We start from the raw sequence: 15,693 nt of genomic DNA on the forward strand, positions 1-15,693 counted from the left end.
GATCTCGATTGACATTCTGTGACCCTGATACCTGGAATTATCGATGGAAGTAGAATAAAATTGATCGATGAAGCTCTGACTCGAGATGGCGTAAAAGTTTGACCGGCGTGCCATATTATTCAAAGATGATCGTGATTCGGATAGCACATTGACGCGTACAGACGACATAACGCGATGTCAAGTTTGCCGCCATTTATTATATGAATACATGTAAATTGTACATAAAACATTTCATTGTGAGCTTTCTATTGGAAAGAGATGACCGTATATTATATACGGTCTCCAATTTTATTAGATTCAATATGAATATATTATTTCAATTTTCATAGTTGATTTTGCCAAAATTCATGAATGAATTAAAACCAAACCTAACCTAACCTAACAAATAATCCAGTATATCGTATATATATATATTTTCAAAATTTGTTTGCTGCTGGTTTCTTGTAAAGTAAACAGACATGAATTTTATGTCAGTACTATACAACTAGTACTATACAAGGTTGGACGGCCTTTAATAATATACGGCCATATATTTCCGGTACAATATTTTGTGAGGAGTAATACGGGGAGCTGCATACGTACAAGTTTCCGGACACGTTATTAAATACCTACTTAGTAATTTGGCGATTACCATAATTAGCTGATCATAATACTCGTATTATTGCAATAAAATATTTTTCTGAGAAATATAAAATAGATCTTCGTCATATTTTATAATACCTACCTACATGATAATCATTATCATCAGCTGGGGTTAATCCACTGCTAGATGAATGCCTACCCGAACTCATTCCACTCTTCTCGGTGCTTAGGTCTACACTGAACTACATCCGCACTACTTGCGTTCATTGATCTAGCAAGGTCATTTCAATGCGCCGTGTATCTTGGCCCTAAGCAGAAAGCTTCTTGTTAAATAATTTACGGTATTTGTAAAACTGTACCTCATATCAGTATTACCTATATCAAAAGACGATTTTTTGCATTTGTACATAAAATCATATTCGATAGGAAGGAACAAGTATCTTCATTGGATTTTCATTTTACATCCGGAGCAGTGGAGCACTACAATTTTTCGGTGCTCTGGGTAAAAACACATTGCTCCACAGCTCCGTGCTCCTACTCCGAGCTCCGCTCCAACGCTCTGCATTGAACGAGTATTATCTGCTCAAAATCAGTTTTAATTTACTCTACCCTTTTAATTCAGAAATTTTGAAGAAAACCGGTAGGTAGGTAGGTAGGTATGTACCCACTTTTGGTTAAATATAAAATTTAATAGTTATAGTTAAGTTAATGCCTAATCTATCTAGGTACATATTCCTTAAATAAATGCAATTTAACTGAATTTTGCTCTCAGACATTTACTTATATAATGTCTTGGCAGCTAGGTATCGCGTTATGTCAAGATTTCAAATTTTCATTATTCATTGCAGTATCATTACGCAAAACTGCACTGTAATTGAGTGCTTTGCCGTATTTTGCATAGGGGTATAATTTAAAACCGATATTTCATGAAATAGGGGAAGCGAGCTGTCGGGACAAAATAGTCATATATCCAGTAAACTCTATTTGCATATTCTAACTGTTTTCTTTCCATACGCGATATGAAATCTGAAATCCACACTGTGTGTTTTTGGAACGCGTTCATTATGCAAAAATTGTCGTGGATTGAATATGATATATTTAATCCAGACATGCACTATTATAATATAAACATAATGATTTATTATCTAATGTACCTACCTACCAGTGGTTAAGGATGACTTTTAGAAAGAGGTAGGCAGTGGAGAAATGTCAGACTTGTCAGGTATACTTACGGAAAATAAGAAGATACATCTGATATTACTACTCACGAATAGGTAGGTACACATTAATCACAACAACACACTGCATCGATAATATTTCAAAAGCTCACTGACGATATAAAATTAGGTGAAGAGTTTGAATAAATAATATATATTCTGCTAAACATTTTTATATACGTAACATACGCTCAAAATAATATTATCATCTGTGAAAAAATCCTTTGTTGTCTATCCGTTCCATAACAATTTTTAATTTCACTCGTAACACTAGACATAATAAAATACTTCTATATTTAAAACACCGACTAATGACTTTGGTACAATATCAGATCTCAACAGACATAACAGACTGAATAAATTATCTTAGTCTATGAATGAACTAACTGATAAATAAAAAATCACGAGATAAATTATTATTTTATTTTTAACAACAATCATTATTTATATGTGATTGAATCCCATTATTTGTCTTATGAAGGTAGGCTTTAAATAATCGCCTAGTATGAAGTCTTCGCCACTGGTACTACCTACATCATTTTGCATTATTTATAGATTTGGAGCTTTGTGCTTAATGATATAGGAGAATAAAAATTGAAGGGGGCGCTGTTTTAATACTGCTTAAGGGCCGTACTTTACCTAGATACATCACTGGTTTAAGGCAATACTGATTATATTATGCTCTATCTAAGATCTACCCTTAAGCAGGTAAGAAGAGGAAAATTATAGTTGTATTCAATTATGCTTATATTTTTCACGAATTCTTTTATATGCATGATCCGTTATGATAGATGTCTAAATAAACAGCCTCAGTACTTGCTGAGTAAAATCTATGGGCTATTGTCCCAAGACTCCCAAGGTGGGGGATGCCGAAGCAATCTGATCGCGTGACATGACAAATGCTTCAGCCATGTAATGGCGACGCCACAATATCGCAGGCGTGATTGAATACACTCAGGGCCTGGATTGCTTAACTGCTTCTAATTAGGACATAAAAAGTAAAGATAGTACTTACTTATATATTTTTATAATTGTAACAATATAGTAAATGTATACGTTAATATTGTATCTATTTGCCTCTATTAAGGTTGACCTACACTATAAAATGATATTATAATCACATTGCAAAAAGTCACAGCGAAACCTGGAAAACTTCCGGACTCTATGATACGCTTCGTTGTCTGAATCTCACCATACTCGCAACGTGAAAACGCATTTAAGCCCTATTTAATATGAAACATAATATAACAATAACCTCGTATACCCAGACCGTGTTCGGTTTGACTTTATACGTGGAATTCTAAAGCCATACATTTTTTCTTGTCGCTCTGCAATTAGGAAGGATTTCCTCACGCCTAATGCTTGCCAGTGACTTCTCCAGACATCCTTCTGATTGCTTACAGTCTACGCCGTTCCTCTCCGCCAATCCAGAAAGTAATCCTCAAGTATATAAGCCTCCTACACTGATTGTAGGAAACTTCAAAATGTGACTGTGTATTGTAGAGGTTTTGCCTAACTCTACAACTGATATGTTATAGTCATGTTCATGTTTAGAGCATAAACAATGGCGAGTCGGAAATGACAGTTGTCTAGAGACCTTGAATCTATGTAGAGGTTACAAGGACGCACCGCCCTTTTTCAAATTATCAAGTTCAAAGAAGTATGTTAAACCTGTAGGTACACGTAAAACATAGTTTAATATAACTTCATGCTATCTGCCGTGTAATAAATAACCACTAATGTAGTTGTGCCATATAAACGATAAAAATACCAACGCGTGCCGTCCTTCGACACTGTCCATATAATATTATCACATGTCACATACAAAAGCAACCGTCTGAATATAACATAATAACGGGGTAGTTGACTAAACAAAATAACAACTACACCCCTTATGTTACCAACGAGAAGACGTATATCTATATGTTTCCTCTATACAGTCGTATTAGGACAATAAAACATACAATAAATCTATAAAACTTCCAAGGTGGCAAGGTGTCATGTTGGGTATTACGAAGGAAAAAAAAACTTATCGACAAAGAGGCAGATAAGAGTGTGCGATGTGAAAAAAATTGAGTCACACAGTTGCGCTTAGGGGTCACTACAATAACTAAGGAAGAACACAGTGTAGTAATCTTGTTGGAAGTTTGTGGGAACGGATAACTAGGTTTGAGAAGAATGGAAGGAGTTAGAGGAGGCTTTTACCAAGTGATGGATCGATACCGCTTGAACAAGATAATAATGGCGATATAACCTTTCGACAAAGGTGGGTTCAATGATAGTCAGCGCATTCTCGTTTGCTGTAATCTGTACCTTATGACGGAATTTCCCAATTGAGTGTTTTTTTAAACGTAGAACTACGTCTTTATATTCTGCAAGGCAAGTCACAAAATCACTTAAGGCCATGCATTAGTTGAGGCACGGTCTAAAAAGATCGTTGCTAGGCGATGCGCGGACTGCGGGTCGCGGGTGCAAATGACACCTGTCAAACGAAATATTATTTTTCATATAAATCCAACATACGTTCATTTTATGTTCTGTTTATTGTTCTATTAGTAACAATAATAATATATTCATTGACATGTTTTCTTTTTAAAGTAAATGGGTAACGTTTTTAGTCATCTTTACACGATTTTAGAATTAATTGACCCGTCGCCATCACGCAGCAAAGTGACGTGCTTCTGGCTCGAGATTCTCTCAGTGAATGGCAGCGAGTCCAAAATTTCGTCGCGCCTACAGTTGGAAATTATTTGGCGTTTCACTGATGCGTCACCTTAATAATGATGTCTAAAAAACAGTAACATTAGAATTGAATATAACTTTTGTAACAAGAAACATAGCGAAAGAAAAATTATAAATATTTACACAAAGAAACTAAAGGTCAGCAAAACGTGCGTAAAAACAGGTATTAAAAACTACATCCCGAAGGAATTCACCTTTTAGAAGCCTTCGCTTAGAACCATAGCTCCGCATTTACAATGCCTCTGGCTCATTCCGCCAATGTCCCGAACACATTACCATCACGTCACGTAGTGTCACTTGTCAGGCTAAGATATCAGTACGTACAAACGTTTTTATTCTTGTATCTCAGCGTGACAATATTATGTGATAGCACGTGAGGTGACGGTAATGTGTTAGGGCCATAATGAACCACTATTTTTTTAATGATTTTTTATGACAACAGGAAACTGTTTCTGTAAAGTTTAATTAATGTAAGTTATGGAACAGGAATTCACCCCGGTACATGCTGATCACTCGATGAGTATATAATTTTAGGGGTAGTGTTGAGTTCCATAATTTACATGGACTCTCGGTCTGTCCTAAGCGAGCTAAAAACATAATTGTTACAAAATATAAAAAAAGAAAAAAAATGCGTTAGCTCGTTTAAAAAGGCCTCGCAAAATTCAAGCGACAAGTGACAAATAACAATAATAAATAATCCAAAACGCGCGTCAGTCATTCCGTCTCTGTCGTGTCAGCGGGTGAGCGAGATAAATTACCACCCACAAAATGAGTGCGAAGGAGACACTTGACACACCACGACAGAAAGAGAGGCAAATGGAAACGTTCGCAATGACAGACTATGAAAAATGTAGTCAAACCCAATACAAAAGCGTGCGAAAGGATTTTTTCTTTGAAGTTAATTAAGGGGCCTTTGGACCAATCGATTTTTAAATGCGTGTAAGAGATGGCATCATATTAATATTTGACATGTAAAGATTTTTATTACGATAGATATTTAATGCGTGTAATATATTTATGGCTTCGATTTCTTTTGAAAATTATATTTCTATAGATTATTGTTATAATATATTGCAATCATGACAATTATTTATTACACCGACATACTTTGCCACCAACAAATGACATCCAATATGTAGGTACCTGTATCACATTGGTAATGAAAGGGGGGGACCCACGTTCAACTTCTGATAGGTACCCATGTGTTTTGTGGGTTTGAATTAGACGGCTGGATCAAACACTCAATGTTCAATTTGTATTGTAATAATTTCTAATACAACGTCCACTTACCTAATTAACCTTGCCTTACCTAATCTAATATAACCAACCCTCTTAAAATTGGAATTAAAGCGATATACAAAATCAATTTAATTGGACATAGTTATTGCCCTCTAATTGGAAAGTTAGCCATGCACACTGGGCAAGCAAATAAATGGTCGACAAAAATAACGTTAGGTGTATTTACATAATCAAATTATAAATCCTGTGTTGTGTATAATTTTTACTATACATAGATACACGAAAAATTATGGCTGTGCTGAACTAATAATTCCCCAATTTTTTATGTACCTACTTATATATTCATACCTCAGATTTCCGATTTCCACTTTTGATCTGCACTATGACCATTATATCTTGAATATCGCTTAACACCACCCACAGGGTAGACTATGGGATGCTGTCAAACATTCGAAAAGACCCGGGAATTACGTAAGACAAAGCCCATTTGAAGCACCTTCTTGTAAAATTAAATGGTAACTGGAAAGTGGAAACCATATGGCTACTAGACGTCAAAATGTTAAACGTAATGCCAAGATCCCTTGCAGATAATATACGCGAGAGTGGTTCTAAGTCTCAATAAAAAAATGTTCCTGACATTCACCTACATGACAAGTCGTCTCCAGCACCTGTCCCGATCCAGATTTCCTTCTGATTAGCAAAGCACGGAGAGCGTCGACAGCTTCAAATACCTGGGGTTACACATCACGGGAGATGACATTTTGCAAAGAGAGTTCGCTATCCGAACGGGAATGAATGTAGCAACATTCAACTTAATGCGTAGTGTCTGGGATTCACGATTGTACTCGGTCAAAACCAAATGCCGCCTATTCAACGCTTGCATTCTGACGGTGCTGCTTTACGGTAGCGAATCATGGCACCTTACGAAGGTTCAGAGCAACCGTATACTGAGCTTCGAAAACATAATATGTTTGCGACGGATACCTACTGGGTGTGCGGTGGTATGACTTTAGGAGCAACAAGGAGATAAGAGAGAGCACCAAGCAGCCTATCATCACGCTAAGAGTGAAGAGGCGACGTTGGACCTGGCTCGGCTACGTGCTGCGGATGCCAAAAGAGAATTTCAACCTGACTTGCCTGTTTTTCAAACCGACCGGATTCCGGCGTCCTGGAAGGCCGCTAAAAACTATATATAGAGTGTATATGGCTACAGAATGCTGTCATGGAACGATGCAAGAAGACTGGCGAGCGGCAGGGATTCTTGGAGGCGCTTCGTGGTGTCCATATGTTCCAACTGACGGGCGGATATGGCCGAAGAAGACGAAGGTAATTGTTTAGTTATTAAGATTTTTTTATGTACAACAAGACGTCAAGTATTTTCATGTAGGGGCAAGTTGTGTTCCTCTGGACAGTGGTGTTTTCTCGTAAACGGGTAATCATATTTTTCTTCTTTCAACACATTCGAATGCACATTTTTACACCAGGCAAAACTGTCCTGACGTTTAGTCTCATGTCTCAAAGTGAAAGACAATCATAGTGTTTATCTTTTTTTCAATGAAAAAGTAAGTATTTTTATTTATAATCAAGTGATTTTTTTTATTGTAAAGACGCCTTGTATATGGCACTATTTAATGTCATATAATAGTGTATTGTTTTAGAATGCTTTAGAGCTAATTACCTCTTTGATAACTTAACCCCAAAAAGTATAACATTAAAAACCCTTAAAAATTGCCATGTCATGTTCCTCTGGACAAATATTTAATTGTTCCTCTGGACACGTCCAGAGGAACAATGCATCATATTTTTATGAACAAAGTAACCTAATCTCTACCCAATTCATATTAAAGTGTCACGCAGCAAACTTGGAAAGACAAGGGTTCACCTCGTGGATCATAACTTACTGACAATCTGTCGTAAGCAATTTTAAGTAACAGGTAACGCTCCTCTCAACGATGCTATTTTTAAAGAAGACGATTTTTATCAGCATACGTTAAAGATCCTCCGCAAAATCTTGAACCAATTATTATAAACGAATAGGAGGACGGCTCTATTTCAGTCATGGAAACAAAGAATTCTGAGTCAATCGAAGTTGCTCAGATGCCAACTGAGCAGGTGCACGAGACATTTTCTTCTTACCTCGAGTTGCAGGAAAATGGTGCATACAAGCAAATGACCTGAAATAGTTAGTCCTTACCTAAAAGCACCCCCAAAGAAAATCGTCCATGGAAGTAAACCAGGAAAATCCCGGATCAATATCGGTGTGTTAGTCAATACTAACACACCAGAGAAAAATGCATTAATATCAGTGACATTGAAAAGAAACATAAAAAAGGTATCTAAAAACAAAATTATACGGGATATATTAAGCCAAAACTTAAACTGAAAAAAGAGATACAATTATTCATTCTGTCGATCTCGGTATCAGCCAAATGCCACAAATCATGCATCGAGAGATTTTAAGTAATGAGTTAATGGTTACTTGTAGCATTTGTAAAAGGTTGGGTACTGAACCTAGAGTACCTAGTAAAATGTGATCGATACATGCCAGTAATACGTTCACAGGTCATGTATTGCTAAGAATCATAGAGAAAACATACCAGGGAGTGACGTGAAGGTTTTTTTGTGTGTGAAAAGTGTAATATTTGAAATAATGAATTGGACAAATTTGTTAGTGGTGAGCATATATTAATAATTGCAGATGTACTTACAAAGACATCAAATTTGACTATGTTTGTCTCATTAAATAGTATTTATGTATAACAAAAATGTATTGTTTTTATTGTCAATTTAAATAAAAACATCTTGAGTAATAAATATCGTTTTATATATAGATTATTCCTAAGTTAAAAATGATTGATTTTGCGCTGTCCAGAGGAACAACACTGTCCAGAAGAACATGACCCTATGTCCAGAGGCACATACATGGGCATGTTCCTATGGACAATTTAGAGGTTTTTATAAAAGTGTCTATATCTCGCTTATTGAAAAACATTCACTGAAACAAAAAAATAAAAAGAGATGCATCATTTATCTGAGCTCGAAATAATTTATTCTTTTTTTCTAATTTTTTTATAGTTTTTGAGAAAAAAAATCAGGAAAGCTTAAAACTGGAGATTGTCCAGAGGAACACAACTTGCCCCTAAGTTTGTTCGACAGCTGGTATAACAATAATTAATTATATTTCAATAGTCGCCCAAGTTTTCACAATATTTATTACATACAAGTAGGTATTGTGTTATTAAACGAGGGTTGTGAAGTGTTTTCTTCTAGTCCCGAGAGGGTCTTTATAGTACAGGATGGTCGCACAAGTTTATGAGAAACAAGAAAGGGGGTGCATCGTTTTAAACGCCCTGAGACACGCGACAAGGCATTAACTACAGACGGTTTATAAATGCTTTGTCAAAAATAGCCACTCATAAAAAAAATATGATGTATTTTTCAATTATCGATTTATCAAAAATGCTGCAATCTAATACTCATTATCGTATTTAGTCGACACTGATGAAAGTACCAACGCTCATATAATTTATATTATGACGATGACGTAGTTACGAAAATTTTGACATTGTTTTATACAGGTTCTAGAATAATATTAAAAAATATATTTTAATCTTTGTCCTTTTTTCTTTTTACCAATATGAGTTAATTTTATTCATATTCGAAGCAGGCTTTTAACTCTTATTGAGTCGGTTGTAGTGGTAGTGATAATATTTGTAAATTTTTAACCATTTATATTTATTACAATAAGAATTATTAACTTATTTTGTTATCTTCTTGTATCTGTAGCAAAAACAACGCCGAAGATTCTTCTATCACGCGAAAAACCGATATTTCAAAGTTCCGGCACTAATCAAAAACCACACCCAGAAAACTGTAAACACCAAAGACAGTACGATGTCGCCTACTGAAAATAATGATACATAAGTAACATGGTATATACCTATATATCTATACCTACCTTACTATGTACCTACACACCTATTCATTTCTATTAGCTCAATCCTTCGGTTGTTTTAAGAAAGGCACTAGGTATCACCCGTGTCCGGAAACTTGTACGTATGTAGTTCGCCGTATCATGAAATGTTGTGTCGGAAATATATGGCCGTATATTATATATTATATATAATATAACCGATATACTGGATTATTTGTTAGGTTTTCATTCTTGAATTCATGAATTTTGCCAAAATTGAATCTAATAAAATCAGAGACCGTATAGTACCTATACTGTCATCTCTTTCCGATAGAAAGCTCACAGCGAACTGTGCCACGGTGAAATATTTTACGTACAATTTACATGACCACTATCACCGGTAGGCGGTAGGTACACAAACTGCCTTTCTACTTCTATTTACATCGTCGGTATCCAAAATACAAGACTGTCATGAAAATAGCCAATAATTGCTTCTTACAGCATGATGTCCTGATTAGTTATAGAATCAATAGAAAATCAACTGTTTTTTACTATATTTATTGACTATAAAAATACGGAGGAATCTATCTACCTACTCTAGATCATAGATTTATAGCCTTTCGACTTCAATAGGTCACATTAAATTTAGGCACAAAATCAAGAGATTATTTAGCTTTCAGTGCAAGAGCTTTAGTTTAATATTAATACTTTCGACCGAAGGTACTTGATGGAATTTGAATTTAAATTCTAATGGATTCAAGCTCTGTACTATTCCATTTAAATGGAATAGTACAGAGCTTGAATCCATTAGCTTTAGTTTAGTTGTTCCTTCTCGGCTAGCACTTCCAGTAATGCACCAAAGTCATGAGTAGATTAACCAAACTGGATTATTTTTATGATAGCATGAATATAACTGACATCAAATTCATAAATAATGGATGGAGGCTGCATATTTTTTCTGTTTACTTATTTGGGAAGCATTACTAGCTGCCCAGGTCAGCGGGCTGGACATGCCTCATGTTCCTTACGTTCAAAAGTAAAGCATAACATCTAGGCCCTAGAGCCCAAGGGCTCCCAACCGGTCGATCGCGAAGCAAACTTTGGTCGATCCCGATTACGATTTTGAATTTTGAAAATAATAATGATTCACATACCTACTTAGTTTAAATTTACAACCATGGATGAAATAATGATATCCCGGTCGAAAATAATATGACGTTACGTTGACATATTCGAAATCTTCTGATGATGGAAAGTACCAAAAAAAACTACATCGAATTTTATCATGTTTTTGAAGGACATAGGTATTCATATGAATCTTCATTTTTCTCATATGAAATTTATTAAACCCAAATATCCAATACGTTTGACGGATGATCTCCTTGATGACTGCATTTTGCAGCAATTAATTATAAGCCGTATTATTTGAAGATTGCCGATAATACACAATGTCAAACAATGAAAAATATAGTAACTCTGTACCTCAAAAAGATTGGGTACCTACCCTTGATCTAGGCCCTAGGGCCTAGGCATTCACCGAATGGATGATATCTCATTAGACTTTCTCACAAAGAATATCTAGGTATGTCACAAAATGAAATGAAGTTGGCAGGTACCTATGAATATAAATAAAGCAATTGAGGCAAACAGTTCAAACCAGTCATACAATAATTAGATATTATTAAATTTTATCAATGTTTTTCTTTGTAATTATTAATAACCATGTCATGGCGTTTTCATACAAGACGGTTGTTCGTAATTTTGGACAATCACAAACACCCAAGCTTTGAGAAAATCAGATGAATATATTGTCTCCTCACTGGGCATCGAACCCAGAGCTCCCGGATGGAAGGCCAGCACCCTACGCACTGTATCACGAGAGCCGCCTATATCAATATGTTAAGAAAGCATGCAGATCTCTCAAATTGAGAGTAAAATATTACCAAATGCGTAATAAAATACCTGTAGGTAGGTACATAAAACCAAAGCTATCTACTAATCTAATCAGTCAATAGGCATGTAGGTATCTACCAACTTGTACTTAAAGAAGCCAACTATCTATTTTTATAGACGTCCAATCAGTCATCACCTCGGGTCTCTATGCCATTACCCGCAATTGGAAGTAGGTATATTTTATTTATCATTCCACGGAAAAAAATAATGTTAACATATTTAATGCGAGAGTTAAAAATATTACTTTTGTAATTTTTGTGCTTATCTGTCGATAATAATAAGAGTTTAACTTACTCTAAAAGAAGAACATAGTAACCAAAATATTGAGATGTAGATGTAGGTGTATACGTTTTGCGGTAAATAAAAAAAACGGATTATTATAAAATGCAGGAAGCCAAATTCAAATTATAAGGAAAATTGATTTTCACTTTGCAGTTTCAGTATGTCACGTCATTGAATGACTCTTTATAGAGCTTTCTATGCCAAAATTAAGCAGTAAAATCAAATTTATTGATCCGTTAGACATAAGCTTTACAGTAAACCCGTCTTAATTGCTGTTAACGCTGGTAAAGCCCAGCTTAATGGCATCATATAAACTGATTGTTTACTTTACAGTTTACACTGACTAGCGGTGTTTGTTTAGCTATTCGAGAAAATTATGTCCTTATGTATCTATCTACCTACCTACTTTTTACTCGTATGGTCCGTAGGTATATGTACTTATTAATTACCTATGTTAAAGTAATAATAGATATATCTCTCTGTCTATGAATGTTTAATTATTATTTATTATTCGTAAATATATTTTTACTATATATATATATATAAAAGATCTTAATTAAGTTTTCATTTTTACTTGTCATCGCCGTGTGGCGTCTTCCTCTGCTATGTTTTCCGTAGAGCTTTCCTTGGATAATGAGTCGGGGAAGGCTGTACTTTTGTCCTCTCATTAGCTGGTATATGGCTGAATTAGAGTTGTTTTGGTTTTGATTGTACCTATACCTATACATACTTATAAAACTCCGGTCTATTACGAATGTTAACATTATTAATTGTACCCTGCCAATCCAGGGAATTTTAAAGATATGTAGGATATTACTAGATACAAATTGTAAAATTTAGTTATTGAGTAGCATCAATTTATTCAAGTTATATCATAATATTAGATCGTTCTTCCATTGTGTCTTAAATGGAGCGTTGGAGCGGAGCTCGGAGCAGGAGCACGGAGCAGTGGAGCAATGGGGTTTTACCCGGGTTATAGGTACCACTGCTCTGGATGTTTTTTTTATTATTAAATTTTCGTACTAAAATCCAATGAAACTATTATATTTGACACTTGCAACACTGGAATTTTTGAAATAGGTACGACGATACTGCTGAGTGATAAAATAACCTCGTTTTTTTTGACAGAAGGGGCAAATAATGACAGACGATTTGCTGACGGTTATTTTGTTTAATATAATTACCTAATAATGAAAAGGTTGAATAATAAACCTATTTTCAAAACTACTTTAGTATTTTTTAAATTTCTACATTTTTATAAGATAATAATATATATTAAGACTTTGTACTTGGAGCGGAGCTGGAGCAAGTATTAGGTCCCGGAAGGAGTGGAGAAACTCAAAAAGGACTGGTCTTAAAAGTAAAGTATTCAACCAATGTGTTCTACCAGTGGTCACATATGCGTGTGAATCATGGACTTTTATTGTAAAAAATATATAAAAATAATGCACAGCGCATAATGGCATGGAAAGTGCATGTTGGGCATAACGCGAAAATACCACAAAAGAAACCAATTGATGAGGAAGCAAACGAGAGAACTCGATATGATAGAGGTCGCCAAGTAAATGAAATGGCAATAGGCTGGACTTGTCCCTCGGCGAGTGGATAACCAATGGATAAATGCCGACCTACAGTGTTACATAAAGGGCACTAAACGACACTAAAACCCACTGGATAGACGAACTTGTAAGGTTCGGTGAATGTAAATGGCAGCAAATAACTCAAAAATAATGGTAACTGAAATAACTAACAGGTGTGGAGAAACAGGCAACCGACCTCGAACGTGGAAGAATATGGGATAAACTTAAACACATATAAATATTATTCTTGTCCTTCGTCTGACAACTGCTCTCATTTTATGCACTGACGCTTATTCAATATTGGTGTATTTGAAAGTTGCAACACACACTATTGCACGTCTTTAATGCATGGTTCATTTTCGTAGGACACTCACACATAGAGTTGGGTTTGGGAATTTCCCGACGAGAATTCTCGAGAATTTAAGGATAGATTCGAGGAAAGAAATCCCGAATCTTGAGAATTGAAGTTTTTAACAATTCGGGAAATCTCGGATCTCGAGAATCATTTCTCGGCATTCGGGATTTCTTTATTATCAAATATTAATTGAAAAAACGATTTTCTATATGAAAAAAGTGGACAGAAACACAAAACGTTTAAAGACTGATCGGGGCATTTAACACAATCAAGTCAACGTCGACTCAAAATGAGCGCAATGTTATAGGTTTTTGGAATTTGTCTGTTTTTACACTGATTTTAGGATTTTTACAGGTTTTTTTAAATTTCCCGATATCTCGAGAATTCTTTTTTGGAAATCCCAAATCTCGAGAATTCAATTTTTCATCATTTCGGGAAATCTCGAATCTCGAGATTGAGATTTTCTCGGGAAATACCCAACTCTACTCACACATTCAAAACCTTGCGTAAAAATGTAGTGTAGCTATTGGGCAATAGCATGTCGGAAATCTATTTATTAATCTGTTTTGTGCTAGGGACCTATAAGAATGGAGGAAGCTATGGGAAGGTCTTTATTCAGCAGCAAATCGACCCCGGCTGACAATGTTATCAAAATAACCATTTAATTGGTGCTGATATTATTCTAACTACGCGTTGTCAATTCCCAAAAATACAGTATGACACGTGCATCAAAATATAAAATTTAATAGCCCGTCCACATGGCCCCAATAATTCCGATACGATAATGCAAGTAGGTAGCAGCTTAAATGTCCCCAAAATAGACGCGGATTTACAACGTAAAACCAGTGCTCGACGTGGCCAATTGTTTATACTGAGGTCGTGTGTCACCGTCAGCTTTTTAAACAATCTGGTTTGAACGATTAAAGATTAAAACATCTGGCTTGAATAATGAAACCAAAATAGGACACTTGACATAAACATCCGTATTTACTATCTGGATGCTTGAAATTTTGTGTGTACTGAATAGGTAGAAATTTGCTTCTATCGTGTGAGGTTCCAGGAAAACAAGTCATTACATTCGAGTAATACGTGACTATACTGGTAGGACCCAGGGAACTCAGAAATAGTGGGAACTAAAATACCTAACGGGTAAGAAGTAGGTAGTAGGCAACCGATCTTGAGTGCGGAAGAATACAGGATAAACTTAAACACATGTCAAGAATACGTCATATGTCGAATACTGACAACTGCTCTCGGTTTATGCATTGACGCTCATTTAATATTGGTGTATTACACACACTATTGCACGCCTATAATGCGTGGTTCATTTTCGTAGGACACTCACACACAGTGGCGGATCGACGACTTTCTGGGTGCTGGGGTTTAGCCATTAATTATTAAACATACATACCTAACTACTTTCTCATATTATACAAATTATGTAACAAACTACTTATACAAATATGATTTTATTATTGAGGAAATGAGTATTTTTTAGAATAAATAATATGATTATCTGAGTCGTTTATTAATCACATCTTAAAAGAGTGTATAAAAATAATAACTATTATTATAAACTTACCATTATCAGTTTTGAACAACGACATACAGCGAGCGTTTTTACTCACCTAGGGGTTATTTGAGTCGCTTCCCAGTATGCGTATACTAACGCTAATGCATTAACTTCCTTTTTAGAATAAGATTTATTCAGCGTAAGATAAATGCTATAGTTTTCTTATTAATACATAGGTGCACTAAGTAGGTATTTAATCAAATTAATTATTTAAATACCGCGTAATCATCATTATGTTATTACATAATTTACAATCA

This window comes from Rhyacophila brunnea, unplaced genomic scaffold, assembly GCF_057557595.1.
Source record: "Rhyacophila brunnea isolate RB1 unplaced genomic scaffold, BYU_Rbru_1.0 scaffold_19, whole genome shotgun sequence".
Classification (NCBI taxonomy): domain Eukaryota; kingdom Metazoa; phylum Arthropoda; class Insecta; order Trichoptera; family Rhyacophilidae; genus Rhyacophila; species Rhyacophila brunnea.